This window comes from Carlito syrichta, unplaced genomic scaffold, assembly GCF_000164805.1.
Source record: "Carlito syrichta isolate Samal-C Ts95f unplaced genomic scaffold, Tarsius_syrichta-2.0.1 Scaffold301620, whole genome shotgun sequence".
In the NCBI taxonomy this organism is placed as follows: domain Eukaryota; kingdom Metazoa; phylum Chordata; class Mammalia; order Primates; family Tarsiidae; genus Carlito; species Carlito syrichta.
The window spans coordinates 13,606-27,931 of record NW_007245716.1 but is presented as its reverse complement, the minus strand read 5'-3'; the positions used below and the strand labels follow the sequence as shown (position 1 = coordinate 27,931).

Below are 14,326 nucleotides of genomic sequence, written 5' to 3'. Positions count from 1 at the left end.
GCTCATAATTATTTCATTGCATTTGAAAATAATTTGTAGGTTAGATTTTTCTCACTTTGCAAAGATTCCTAAATATGCATTATGATTGCCAAGAACCCACAGGCAATTCTAAATTAAATGAGTTGCTCATTGTCGAGTAACTTAAAAAGCTGAATTATAAAAGAAGAAAAAGTTTTCAATATTTTTAAAGCAAAAATTCTACCTAATATGGGAGTGTGGTTTAAGGTGAATGAAGCTTCTAAATATCCAAGGGCCGAAGTCCTACAAAAGTATAAAATAACCTCATTTCTCTGCTTCAAAGATTAGTAGAACTACAAAGATTAGTAGTTCATCCATTTCTTGCTTGATCTGCGTGGGGGATTATAAGTGTTTCTCTGATTATTCTTTGGATGTGTCACTTTTATTCTAACTGGTAGAATAGGTTTGCCTTGCCTCCTTCAGAAAATCAGTTTTGGACTAAATTACAGGTCCCTTCAAAGCAGGGTCCATGGCTGCCTCTGGACTGCTATAGGCTAAGTACATAGCAGAGTGTCAGCCCACAGATAGCAGCCCAAGGAACAAATGAACAAAGTAGAAGCAAGAATCAAAATATTAAATTAGAGTTCACCTTCAAGTAAGCTGACAGGTGGTCCTGATCTTATCACACATTCACCTCATACACCATACAGATCCCGGCATGCACCTCGCTACCATCTGGTATGAGAGGTGTCAGATTATATACAGTCATTTCTCCCCTACAGGGTTTTTGAGAATGTCACCACCTGTTTTCTGTCATCATAATTATCTATACAAAATAAATGAGCACCCAAAGCAAAGCATGATTGATGTAAACTTGAGCTTGTCTGGGGGTTTAACTTCTGTGCATTTTGCCCAATTTAGACAACAAGGTTAGTTAACTCTTCTATGGTCACCTAAAGAGGAGAGCAAGGCTTTCTCTACTGAGGAGTATTACTTCCTTTGCATATGCTATGATTTACCTAGAAAGCCTTACCCCCTCTATTCTACCTGTGAAATCCTGTCCATACTTTAAAGTCCACTTCAAGGTTTATCATGAAGCTCCCTCTCTGCAACCCAGCAGTTTCTCCCTCCTCTGTGGTCCCAAAATATGTTGTAGACTTCACTTATCTCAAGAGAACTCATAGGCTCCTTTAAAAGGTAGGGGCCTGCCATTATAATGTGTGTGATGGTCTAGACTAGGCAAGTACTAGTGCTTTGAGGAGGCACTCAGAAAACCCAAGTCATATTAAGATTTACCAAGACCCCATGACATCATCTTTAAGGACTATTTCCTACCTTCTAAAAAGGGACACGGCCAAATGTTGGCAGGAAATGATTCAAAGGTTGTAGCCAGGTCTTCCAGTCCAATTCCTGAAAGGTAATATAAGAAGCAGGAATAGATTAGCTACAATGTTTGCACCTTCCCAGACACTGAGTCATCCCAAATTACACACACGTACATACACACGCACATACACATACATGCACAGACACCCAAAGTTGTTGGCTAAAGAAACAAGAACTTCCCTTTTTGAAACTTAAGGCATTGTGAAAGCTGGTTGTCCAGAGCAACACTCAAATACCAGTCAACTACGTGCTATATGTTAGCAGCATGACTTGTCTATCAATAAGTAAAAAATAGATTTAGAGGAAATGAAAGCTCCCAGAGAAGATAAACTCTGACTTCACTTTACTTTCTTTTGTTCACAGCCTATATACACACACAAACATACATACACACACATCCTCGAAAAATACTTCCAGGGCAGAGGGTACCTCTCCACTTACAAACTCAGTAAAGTACAACTATGTTCCAGAATTGTGTGTTTCTATATAATTGTAATTTAAGTGACTTGTTTTTCTTGATACATGGCTTCTGGGGCTATGTGGTGAACTGAACTTTCATCCAAAATCTTTCCCCCGAAGAGTCAAGATACATTTTAAATATTACACAAAATTGGAGGTCATTCAAGGCAGGACTTTATGAGCTCACTTTGAAAATGAGTAGTATCTTTTCCCAGACAAGTCATTCACGCCAGAGCAATGAGCAAATTGTAGCACCTCCTTAAAAATTAACAAAGGCCCTTTTTGTTTGGTCAATGCCAAATCCTTCAAGCTCAGTTGCACTTTGTTATAACTTTCATAGATAATGCATATTTCTATGAGTGCATTAGTAACTTTTTATAAACCCACACCAAAGCAAACAGAGGTTAACCTTCTTTTTTCAATAATTTCTTGCTAAGTGGCTGAGCTTATCAGAGTGAATAAGAGACTGTGTATAGTATGATGTCTGGCTAAGTAGATAACACTGTGTTTGCAAGGGAAAGAAAATAATAAATTTATTTATTTTATTTCATGATAAAACTGAGATTTAATATTGGTTGAACCCATCTTCAAAACAGTCTTGCTTGAATACGGAGGCAGAGACTGCCTGCAATCAAAAGCACTTGGTTCTAAATAGCTCTAAATAGTTCCAGCCTAAATAGCCTTAACCCTAATTGTCAAAATAGCTTCTGGAGAGATGCATTGCTCCTTTTTCAGGGGTTCAGGTGTGACTAATGTAGGGCAGTGTTCATCCTCAAAAGTCCAAAGTAACTCCAATAACTCTTTAAAGGGATCTCGTAGGACATCAGTTTTTTGAAGCAAAGAAGTCTTTAGAAATGTAATAATCACATCTTTTTATTTGAATGATTTTAATAATATTTGGTTTTCTTAAAGCATGGCACACTTAAACCAGTTATTTATCGTAATAGATTTGTTTTTAAAGTTACCATCAATTGGCCGTGTCGCCTTCATTTATTTCTTTTTATTTCTTTTTTTTTTTTTTTTGAGTTGGAGTCTCAACTCAAGCTGGAATGCTCACCCAGGCTGGAATGCAGTGACACGCTCACAGCCACCCTAGCGTCAACCTGCTGGGCTCTGGCCATCCTTCTGCCTCAGCCTTTCAAGTAGCCAGAACTGCAGACATGCACTACCACACCCGGCTAAATTTTATTTATTTATTGTAGAGACGAGGTCTCGCCAAGTTCCCCGGGCTGGTCTCAAACTCGCAGGCTCAGGCAATCCACTTGCCTCGACCTCCCAAAGTGCTGGAATTACAGGCTGAGCCCCTGAGCCTAGCTGACCCTGTAAACTTTAGTGGTGTTAAGTTACTCACTACCTCCATCTCATTCGGCAAGATAGTTCTAGAAGTAGAGCGAGAGTGTTAGGTACGTTATAGACACCCCTCTCAACAGCCTCATGAGGAGCACCTTACAGCCTTCACTTGACAAAGGAGAAAACGAGGTCTGAGAAGTAAGTTAACTTGCTGTCTCCTTAAGAGGCAGGACTGATATTTGAGCCCACATCTGTCTGACTTCAACACTAATGATTTTTACATCCCAGTTAGAGGATGATGTTGCCAAGCCTGAAAGAAGAGGGCATATTTAGACACTTCGTAAGCAATTTGGGCACTAAAACATATCCTGTTGGCTAGGAAGAATTAAAGTTACTGTTCAAGGCCCCCACCTCAGATCCAGGGAGTAACTTCAGTATTCAGGGAATCTGAGTTAAGGGATATGGAAATTCCCACTACCCAACTGTGTGGTCAGTTTTGGAGAGGGTTGATCCAGAAGTCCTAAGCAGGTTATTAGGCTGTTGTCAAGACGGTGGTCCACTGAGAAAGTTGCTATGTTGGCTTTCTCCACCATATGGAGATACTGTCTTTCCAAATGACTTCAAGTTGCTCCAAATGAAGAATGGGGCACTCCCAAAAACGTGTTACCCAGCTTTCAGGTTGTGCTTGTCATAGAGAGGTAACTTGCTTGGAGGGTATTTATTTGGGAAATTAGAAAAGTGGTAAATGTCTAGTAAACATCTAACGTGTATTGCTGGCATAGGCAACAAGACATTGAGGACAGTGCACTGAACTGCTGGCCCAGTTGGCCAAGGGTCCTTGTCATTTCTCTACCATTAACAGGCTGAGTGACTCACAACACTTTGGTTCCCTCAACTGTGAAATGGTGAGCAAAGCTGAATTATCTCTAATGGTCTTTGCTAAAATTTTCTGATCCAGATACCCTTATCTGATCCTTTCCCAGAACCACTTGAAAAGTTTGTTAAATAACCTGACTTCAAGGTCTTTAAAAAAGAAGATACTCAGGCAGTGATATAAATTTCAACTTGACCCCTAAGTTCTAGCAGATCCTCCCTGCCCTTTCTCTGGGATCCAGCCCACCTTCCCATCCAGAACCACAGTGCACTTGAGAAGACAGAGCCATACCAAAAGATGGCAAGAGCAGGCAGGGATGCAGGGCGGCTGTATTTGGGTGTGCTAAGCTAGCGAGAAGCAGCATTTGGCAGACCCAGTGCTGTACCCAAGAAAGTGTTCAGAGAATTCCTCATTTACAGAGAACTCTCATCCCTGCCTTGTTACCAAGAGCTTAGAAAGCACTTTCCCCTGGAACTCATTGTTTTCTCCCCATTTGTCCCTGTTTAATCCTCTTGGATTTTGCAGAGATTTTATTGGTTTGATGTCTCCAGACTTGACAGCTACCTTTGGAGCTGGCCCCAAGTTCTGCTCCTTTAGGGTATGGTGCATCAGCCATTGTATCATTGCTCCCACCTACGCTGTGAGCGATCTCCTATTTAGGAGGAAACTACACCAGTTGGCATTTGTGCCCCAAAATTCATATCCCTTACCTGCTTTCCTTAGTCACATCCTCCTTGTGACAGTCTGTGGGCATCTCTCTAAAATCCATTTCAAAATCTAGACCTAGTGCTTGGCGTTCTGTGGATTTATTTGGACATCAAAAGAGCCAAAGTGCCTGTGTCTTTTATAGTTTTCATTCAAAGAACATTTTGGTCCCTGAGATATAAAAAGTGGCTTTGCTGTACTCAGCTTGTCATGGGCTGTATTCAGCCTCGTCCTGAGAGAGATCTCAACCCACTTGAGGAACCCACACATCATTTCCCGTCATGTTCTTTCATGTGAAAGGCTTCTCACTGCTCTTTGGCGCTTGGTCACTCCATAACTAAATATTGCTTTAGCACTCGCTACACAAAGAGCTTCCTGAAGCAGCAGGGGAGACGTGCTAGGGGCTTAACAATCGGGGCACTGTTTCCATTGAGTGGTTTGCTGCCCAGTGCTGTGTCAAATGAAAGTGACCCAAGAGCACCATTCCACTTCTGAGCTTTCGGTTGAAACTTTTTCCTCAGTTGAGGAAAGAGGTTGGCTGTGATTTAGATGTGGCTAGCAAAAGGTTTAGTTCCAGCAAAAAACAGGCATCAAAATGACTTCTGAAGGAAAGTAAATTGCTTCCCAGAAATAGAGGGAAGAAATCTTCATGAGTATAAGAGAAGCCTTAGGAAGAGTTAACCATAGACGTGGTTTATGAGGGTGTATTTTTAAGGCCAGACTCAGTTTTCATTATATTGTTGCTATGCAAGTAAATAAATGAGCTCACAGCTACACCCAAGCTGGGCAGAGGGAATTTAGAGAGAATTAATAAATCCAGGGTAGGCAGCATGTGGCTTTTCCTCTGGTCATAGAAAAGCAACTAGTAATCTTGGATTTTAAATAGACAAACCTCTGTAACTTTGCAGTTTCTGAAAACTGGATCCCAGTTCTAATGGGTAGGCAGTGACAATGGTGGTGTTTCCTTTCCTAGGATTTTCTTTAAAAGAGGAGGGGTCAGATAGTTCATTTGAGACAAAGAGGTTATTATACAACCTAATAAATATTGTGGTGGCTCTGCTAATGTTTTTAAGGGGCTTTTAGTGAAATAAGTCCTTTCCAACAGGCAGTTTTGGAAGCCTAAACACTCCTGTTGATGCATGAAACACAAAGAGAAATAATATAAATAAATCAGAAGCTGGGAGGGAATTAGAGATAGACAGGAAGCAGTCTCATTTTACTTTCCACATATGTCAAGAAAAATACAAATACATGAATGCTAATCAGTGAAACATACTTTCGATTTCAGACAATCCTAGGTACAATTAATAGTAAAGTTATACATCTGTAATCATTATGGCACAGGGTACTTTTTAACTTCTCATTAGTTACCTATTATATTTCCTGAGTACTACCTTGGTTGCCTTGTTCCTGGCTAGGCCTTAGGACAAAACACCAGAACCTGGTGACACACATTCTTCCTTTGTTAGATTCATAGGTAAATTTCACTGGTAGATGAGCAAGTTATTATCTAGATATCAGAGGTAAAGGATTGCACAGTTTAGGCCATTCCTACCATTGCTTTGGATCGTAGAGACCTAGACAGAGAAGCGTGGAACATAAACCTAAGAACATTTACCAAAGACCAGTTACAAAAGTTACAGTTTTTGTAATTGTCTAAGGTCTGTGTCCTGTGATTCCCTTGGAAGAAAACCCTTCCAAGTAGGATGTCTTATTCTTTTTTTTTCTTTTTTTTTAGTTGGAATCTCACTCTGTCACCCAGGTTGGAGTGCAGTGGCACGCTCACGGTCACCCCAACGTTGACCTGCTGGGCTCCAGCGATCCTTCCGCCTCTGTCCTCCAAGTAGCAGGAACTACAGGCATGTGCTACCACACCTGGCCAAGTTTTTGATTTACTGTAGAGATTAGGTCTCACCATGTTGCCTGGGCTGGTCTCGAACTTGAAGGCTCAGTCAATCCTCTTGCCTTGGCCTCCTAAATGCTGGGATTACAGGCTTGAGCCACTACACCCAGACTCTTTTTAAAATTGTATTAAAATTATTATTATTATTATTAATTTTGTTTTTAGGTTGGAGTCTTACTCTGTCACCCAGACTGGAGTGCATTGGCCGCTCCCAGCCACTGCAGCCTCGACCTGCTGGGCTCCGGCTATCCTTCCACCTCAGCCTTCTGAGTAGTCGGAATTACAGGCACACACTACCATTGGCTGATTTTTTGATTTATTGTAGAGATGAGGTCTCGCCAAGTTGCCCAGGCTTGTCTCAAACCCGCGGGCTCAGGCAATCCACTCACCTCAGCCTCCCAAAGCACGGGATTACAGGCTGAGCCAACAAGCCCAGCTTAAAATTATTTTAAAACTTACTAAAATTTTACCAAAATTATAAAAAATTATATTGTGCTTTTATAATTTTTGATATATAAAAAGACAGACAATATAGCACTATGAATAAATAATAAATCACTAGTACATGAGGAGGCTGTTGAGGTTACTGGTGCTCCTCCCCAATCCTTCTCTGTTTCTTATCTATCCACCCACGTATTTCTTTCAAAGAGTAGACTTTTTCTGTTTCCTTTTTTACTGCTTTGTTCTTATTTAGAGTGACTGATACCATATGAAAGAAGAGAAAGAGTCAGAGGAAAGTGATGAGAAGTCATGATAAGTAAGTGAGCTGTAAGGCTGGCATCAGAAGGAAACACAGCTAAATATGGTGGGACCCCGCCGGGTTCGGTGGCTCAGCCTGTAATCCCGCGCTTTGGGAGGCCGAGGTGAGTGGATTGCCTGAGCCCGCGGGTTTGAGACCCGCCTGGGCAACTTGGCAAGACCTCATCTCTACAATAAATCAAAAAATCAACCGGGCGTGGTAGCGCGTGCCTGTATTCCGGCTACTCGGAAGGCTGGGGCGGAAGGATCGCTGGTACCCGGCGGGTCGAGGCTGCGGTGGCCGGGAGCGGCCACTGCACTACAGTTTGGGCGACGGAGTGAGACTCCAACTCAAAAAAAAAAAAAAAAAAAAATTGGTGGGACCTGAGGATCCTGGAAACAGGGAGATTTGCCGTCAAGAAAGGCAGCAGTCCACTCCCTTCCCACTTCCCCTGGTGCTCCATTGAGATGGCAGCACCCAGCTGAGAAGCTGATGTCCTCCTGACCACATGGCCTCTGCTGCTGCTGCTGCCCTGCCCCAGTCCCGGGCACCTAGCCAGCCCTGCATTAAGGAGAGGAAGTAGCTGCTTCAGGAAAGAAGCACCCCCAATGTAGACTGGCTGAGATCTTGGTAAAGTGGCACCATGTGAGCAGAAGTTGTCTTGAGAGAAAACGCTTTGCTTCTAGACATTCCAGAGAGACAGGCATGTACCCTACTTCTTGGTGACAGCCTCTTGACAAACCCAGTTGTGGTCTTCCACTGAAAAGCCCTCATCTGATGAGAATGTTCATAAAGTTTCCTGAGTTTGGGGCCTTACTATCTTTCTCTTGGATAAATATCTACATCTTGTATCCCTATAAAAGCATATTTTTCTTCTGGGGTTTTCCATTGGAGTGCATTGGACTGCTCTGGTGATAACTGTGATAATGCCAATGCTGATATAACCAGTGCAAAACAGTAACCCAAGTAACTCAACTGATGGTCATCAAAGGTCAAAGTCTCATCATTTACTACTTTGCATTGCCTCTTAATTTGAACACTTTATACATTTGTGAAGATGAATTTCTTTCTATCCAACTTAAATCTAAGAATGTTTACATTTTTTCTCCCATGTTTAATTATGAAACATTTTGAAAGCAAATAGTCCTGAGATCTGTGATTACTAAGATCCTTATAATATTGGAAAGAAAGCAAGAATTGACTGTTGTCTGTGTTTTTCTTATTGTCTTTTCTGCATTCTTGATTATCTTTGATTATGTGTTGGACATTGTATTTTTCAAATATTTGTAGATACAATTCGAGGCCTATAAAGATGTTCTTTACTTCTAGAAAGAATTTTGTTTCCCTCTGTCAAGTCTCACAGACACACATGAATCTAATGTCATGCTTTAAGGTGTTCTAGGCAATCCTAATGACTTAAAATCTGGTTTCCACCTGTGCAAAGGTATATTTACTTCCAGTCAATCCTTACTTTTGTATGCAGTCCTTAGAGTCCAAATTTAAAGTGGAGGATGGTTAATCAAGGTTCCTATCTTGGTGACCCCTAAAGTCCAATGCTCCTCCTCACCCAAAGAAGTTGTAAAAAATACAAAATAGCCTCTTAAACACCTGTTTTCAATCAGCAAATGCCCCCAGAGAAGAGCAAACTCACCTCTATGAATTCTTTCTCTCCCAAATTTTGACTTAATAATACCTTACTATCCCTTAACTCTTGACACTAGTAAGAAGAGTTCTGATATCTTTTCTTTATTCTTCTTAAGTTGTCTTCAGGATGGTTAATCTGAATTACTTAGTCCATGATTTCTGATTGTCAAAGTCCAAAGGTAAAATTTGTATAACAAGGTGACAGTTACAATAACAATAGCTAAGGTTTATGGGTTTACTATCTGCCAGGTACTTTATGTACTTGATCTCATTGATTACTCATAATAGTCGGTGAAGTATTATTACTTCTATTTTACTAATGAGAAAACAGGCTTAGAATGGATGATGTACCTTGGTCACATTCTCATAGCTAGTAAGCAGTAGAGCTGGGATTTAGATCCAGCGCTGCCTGAGTCCAGCTTATATTGTCAATCACTCCCCTCTTCAGAACAAATTATTCTGATTAAGCAAAGACCAGTGGAGCTGTGGCATCTGGTACATAGCTTCTTGTGACACAAGTCTGTCACACGTCCTCAGAACTAAAGCAAGCATAACTATTCCTCTAAATTGTTTGTTCTTTCAGATGTCAAGGTAGGATGAGCAGGGTCTGTTTTGGTTTCTTTTTTCCAAAACACTCCCTCATGTGTTTCTGGCTTGTGGTTGAGAAGAGCCCAGGTGTTCATGTTACATGCAGGCTTGACTGGGAAAAAGAAAACCAACCAGTGGCCCTCCTTGACCTCCAGTAGTGGTTTCTTCCATGATTTCTGATTTCTCAACTTCACCTAGCATTCACTTGGTTTTCTTAGTTCTCTCCATTGCCCAATGCTACCATATATGGTTGCTAAGGCACAGTTGTGCCCTTTATCCCATGGGTCCCACTCAGCCTAGGGCTGGCTTACCTGGAAACTAAGCTTATTCTATATAGGTAGCCATTGTTTAATACCTTCTCTAGTTCCACACCATCTTATTTAAGAATAGCTGTGGAAGGCTGAGGTGGAAGGATCTCCTAAGCCCAACAGGTGCCACTGCACTCTAGCCTGAGTGATGGTGTGAGACTCCAACTCAAAAAAAAAAGAACAGAATCTGTTTTGGCCAGACGTGGTGGCTCATGCTTATAATTGCAGCACTTTGGGAGGCTGAGGTGAGAGGATTGCCTGAGCCCACGGGTTCGAGACCAGCCTGGGCAACTTGGTGAGACCTCATCTCTACAATAAATTAAAAAATTAGCCAGGCATAGTGGTGCATGTCTGTAGTTCCAGCTACTTGGAAGGCCGAGGCAGAAGGATCACCTGAGCCCAGCAGGTCAAGACTGCAATGGCTGGGAGCATGCCACTGGCCTCCAGTCTGGGTGACAGAGTGAGACTCCAACTCAAAAAAACAAACAAACAAAAAAAGAATAGCTTTGAGTTTTCCTTTAGGTCATTAATGTATTCACTCAATACATTTATCTAAGACCTACTATATTCAAGTCACTGTGTTAAGTCCTACTGTTTACATCAAAATGAATAAGAAATGGTCTCCAGCTCCATAATGCCAAGAGTAAAGTTGAGTTGCACTGAAACAGTCAAACCACAAGTGATAAGTACCATTAGAGAGGAGTGGATAACATACAGAGAGTTCTGAGGAGGGAACTATTTTATCTGTCTGGAAAAGGCTTCACAGGAAAAAGGCATTCAGCCTGATCTTGAAAATCAAATAGAATTTGAATATGAAGAAAGAAAGAGAAGACTCTTAGAGGAAGACACAGCATGAATAAGGGGACAGGAGGTTTGGGTACACAGGGCATCTGTGAAAACTGGAGCAGGCATGGTGGTGCGTGTCTGTCATTCCAGCTACTTGGAAGGCTGAGGCGGAAGGATCGCCGGAGCCCAGTCTTGCCAAGGTATGGAATTAGTGGAGAGCTTGGGGGCCCTGCCTTCAGAGACAGTCTAAACCCTGAGGAAAGGGGACAGAAACACATAGGTGAAGGTGAAGACTGACAACCTGGGGACCAGATATGTTTAGTTTAGCCAAGACCCTATTTTTAAAATTAGAAACAATTTTGAAAACCAGGATATTTTACATAAAAATCCAGATTTCTGACTTTTCCTGAAAATGTGAAAGAGGTGACAACATGAGATGTAGTATCAACCTACTTTCTGTGGGATGTGAGTTCTGTCTCCCCAGCATGAAAACCTGGCTTACTTCTCCCCTGCACCCTGTGAGCCTCTGAGTGCAGGACCCTTACTCCACTACAGGGGCAAGCCTGGGGAAACCAAATGTGGAAACCCGAGTGAAGAACTCCGAGTGCCTCCCTTCCAACTTTCTGCCTCTCCCACAAGCTAGTTCTCTGTGTTCCCCAGTCCCCCTGCTACCCAAATGCAGATTCTCTTCTTTAAGATTTGCTTTTAAGACTTTCAAAATTATGAGCCATGGAAGTATCTACAAAGCATCTCCAAAGGCAGCTCATACTGCCAGGATCGGAGGCTCAACATGGTGTGGATCAAGCACCATCAATGTATGGGGTGGGGCAAGTCAAGGTTGTTTTCTTGTTTTTATGCATGCAGATTAATTAGAGAACTAATATAACCCTAGTCTTTGGACTTTTGGTCATAAATGCAATCTTCCCTTTCTAAATGTATGCAGTTTACCCTTCTCCGCTTCCGAGCTCTTCTCAAAGTCTGAGTCTTGGGACGCCTCTGTCAAGAATGGTATACTAACATCTGAGGAACATTGGATTTCTCATCAGGACAGAAAATCCATGTTTGGAAAGTGCAAATCCTCCTCCGGGTAATCAAGGAAGCGGTTGCAGTAGCATTTGGTCATAGAGCCCCAGGAAACATTACGATTTTGCCCCCTTCGTGGCATGAATTAAGAGGTCACTTTGGTAATTCCTAAGGCTAAGCCTTTATAACCATAAATAAATGCATAGAATGAAAGGAATGCAGAAAAGAAAAACAAATGGAGGAGGAACGGAAATGAAAAACCTGACTGGATTTCATTGAGAAAATTTAGCTTAATGCCCATTGTGTAGAATTCCTTCAATGCCCACAGTACAAACACCCAGGAGAATTCTTCCAAATTTGAGCTCACCTTAGCCAGACTTTGGTGTGTCTCTTAGGCTGAGGTTCAGTAGTTCTGGGAGGCAGAATGAGGAGAGATAGTAGGAAGGTTTTGTGTCAAGCAGGAAGAAAAAGGTTTAATCAATCACATAACTGAAGACTTTGTAAGGTACAGCTCAGTCAGCACTTTTCTCCGAGGAGGGAACACACAATTGGCATGAAAGTGACCCAAGAAACGGGTCGAGATGGAGAATGTCCAAAAGTAGAAGACTTCCAGCTCCCTGGTCTACCAGACGTCACAATGCTGATAGTTGTATGGCCTGGACATGTCTGGCCAGATGCAAAAAGTCGGTCCCATTTAAATGCCACTTGTGGACCAATGTGAATTAGATGGTAACATCAAGAAGGCTGGAATTGGGGGAGATTGTATTTTGTTGGCTTTTTCTCTCTGTGGTTTTCACCATCTGTTTCTTTGAATGCATAAACAAGGAAAATGACTGGTTTGGAATGCAAAGTTTTTGAAAACCAGATGACCACAGGCATCCACTAAATGAGAACGAAAGAGCAAGTTGGGGTTCTGTGACATTGGTCAGGAAGTGAAATGTCAAATACCGGGAAGCATTAGTGCTCTCTGCCAGGGAAAATCCACAAAGGCAAGGAAGAGTTTTGGCCATGACCCGTCTTCCTTCTCTGAGGTCGTGCCATGAGTTTATATTCACCTAGTGCTATTTCCAGACACCACACCATCCTCTCTACCTCCCTGCCCCCTCCTGTTTTTAAACAAAAGATGAACAGTTAAGCTGGACTTCTGCACAACTAGCCTTGGTTTTCCATTAGCATTATTACTAAGTTGGCAACTATGGATAAAATCCACTCTTAGAAACCTTTGGATAGAACAAAAACTGCATTGTGAGCAGGTTCTATTATAAAGCCAAAACAGAGCACTATAAATAGAGGGGCTGATGAGATAGATTCAGAGAAGATCTTCATTTCTCTCCTGGTGAATAGTTAGTGAAAAAAAAAAATCATATAAGGGCATTAGGAACACTGTTTTTCCTTACTAAAGGGCACCCTGCTTTAAAAAGGAAAGTCTGCCATGCACAATACAGTGGCCACTCTGTAAAAAAGGCTCTGTATGCTCTGGGCCAACAAACCTTAAAGCAATAGGTTCCTTTTTTAAACCCGAGACAGTGGAGAGACTTGATGGAAATGTCGACTGCATGCTAATTTCTTTTACCTTCATTACAAGAAATAATCCATTGTAAGCACTAGGGATTTAAAACCAAATTGAACTAGGGCATCTTAGAGCCCCTGGAGAGGGGCACATTTGGCTGAGTTCCACCAATTTCAGCATAAGACGGATGCAGAACATTTTTTACATAGTTTTGTAGGCAGCCTGACGCCAGAGTTTTCACATCAGAGAATGGATAAAATGTGATGGTTTCTCAAGGAACAACCAGCTCTTCCTAATTTGTAATGTCTGTTCTCTCCAAAGATGTCGCGGGTAATACTTGAGGTGGGCACTGTTAGTGATTAAGGGGTGAAGAGGTGGGAATTAAGCAGAAGCAAGACCCTGGCAATTTAGAAGCCCTTGGAGGATTAAATATATTTCAAAATGAGTTAAGCAAATGAGTTTTCTACTGGTGCTCAGCATACCAATGAAGAATGTAGGTAATAAAACAGGAGCCTGTCTGGTGAGATTCATTTCACTGACATTGGTTCCAGATGCCAGTTATGATGAGTGTATTTGACTTCTGATATGCCTTGGATGTAGGTACTATCAGGGATAGTTTCTTTCCTGGTGGAAATGGGAAAATGATTAGAGACTAGAGGTCAGGAGCCCTGAACTCTGTTCCTGGTGGCTCTCTGACTCAGAATATTGTTTATTTCATAAGTGAGATTGAAAGCTCCTAGAAGCTTTTAAGGACAGCACTGTTTGAGCATTGGCTTTGTAAAGTACTGTGGCCCATGGAATTTCCACTGTAATCATAATAATAATGTCAAATGAAGAGGCATACTGGGAAAGGTATGTGAGATATTTTAAGTGGCTGAACTCTATGGCATTATTCAGTTTACAGATAGTTTCAGAGCCTTTTTAAAAAAAATTTCAGTATGCTGCATTTTGATGCTTCAAAGAGATCATCTAGGTCTTTTGTGATTTAAAAACAAGTCCTTTAAAGTATATTTTGGGAATATGTTTTGAGTTTATCAGTTCTATGTGATTAACTTTGAGCTGATTTTTTTTTTTTTTTTTTTTGAGTTGGAGTCTCACTCTGTCGCCCAGACTGGAGTGTAGTGGCCGCACCCGGCCACCACAGCCCCGACTT

The 14,326-nt window shown here is 41.6% G+C and overlaps 1 protein-coding gene across 1 annotated transcript in view; it reads left to right on the top strand.

Annotated features, from left to right (window-relative positions):
* NEDD9 (neural precursor cell expressed, developmentally down-regulated 9) overlaps positions 1-14,326 on the top strand; it is a 48,825-nt gene that overhangs the window by 25,401 nt on the left and 9,098 nt on the right. The window lies entirely within an intron of this gene.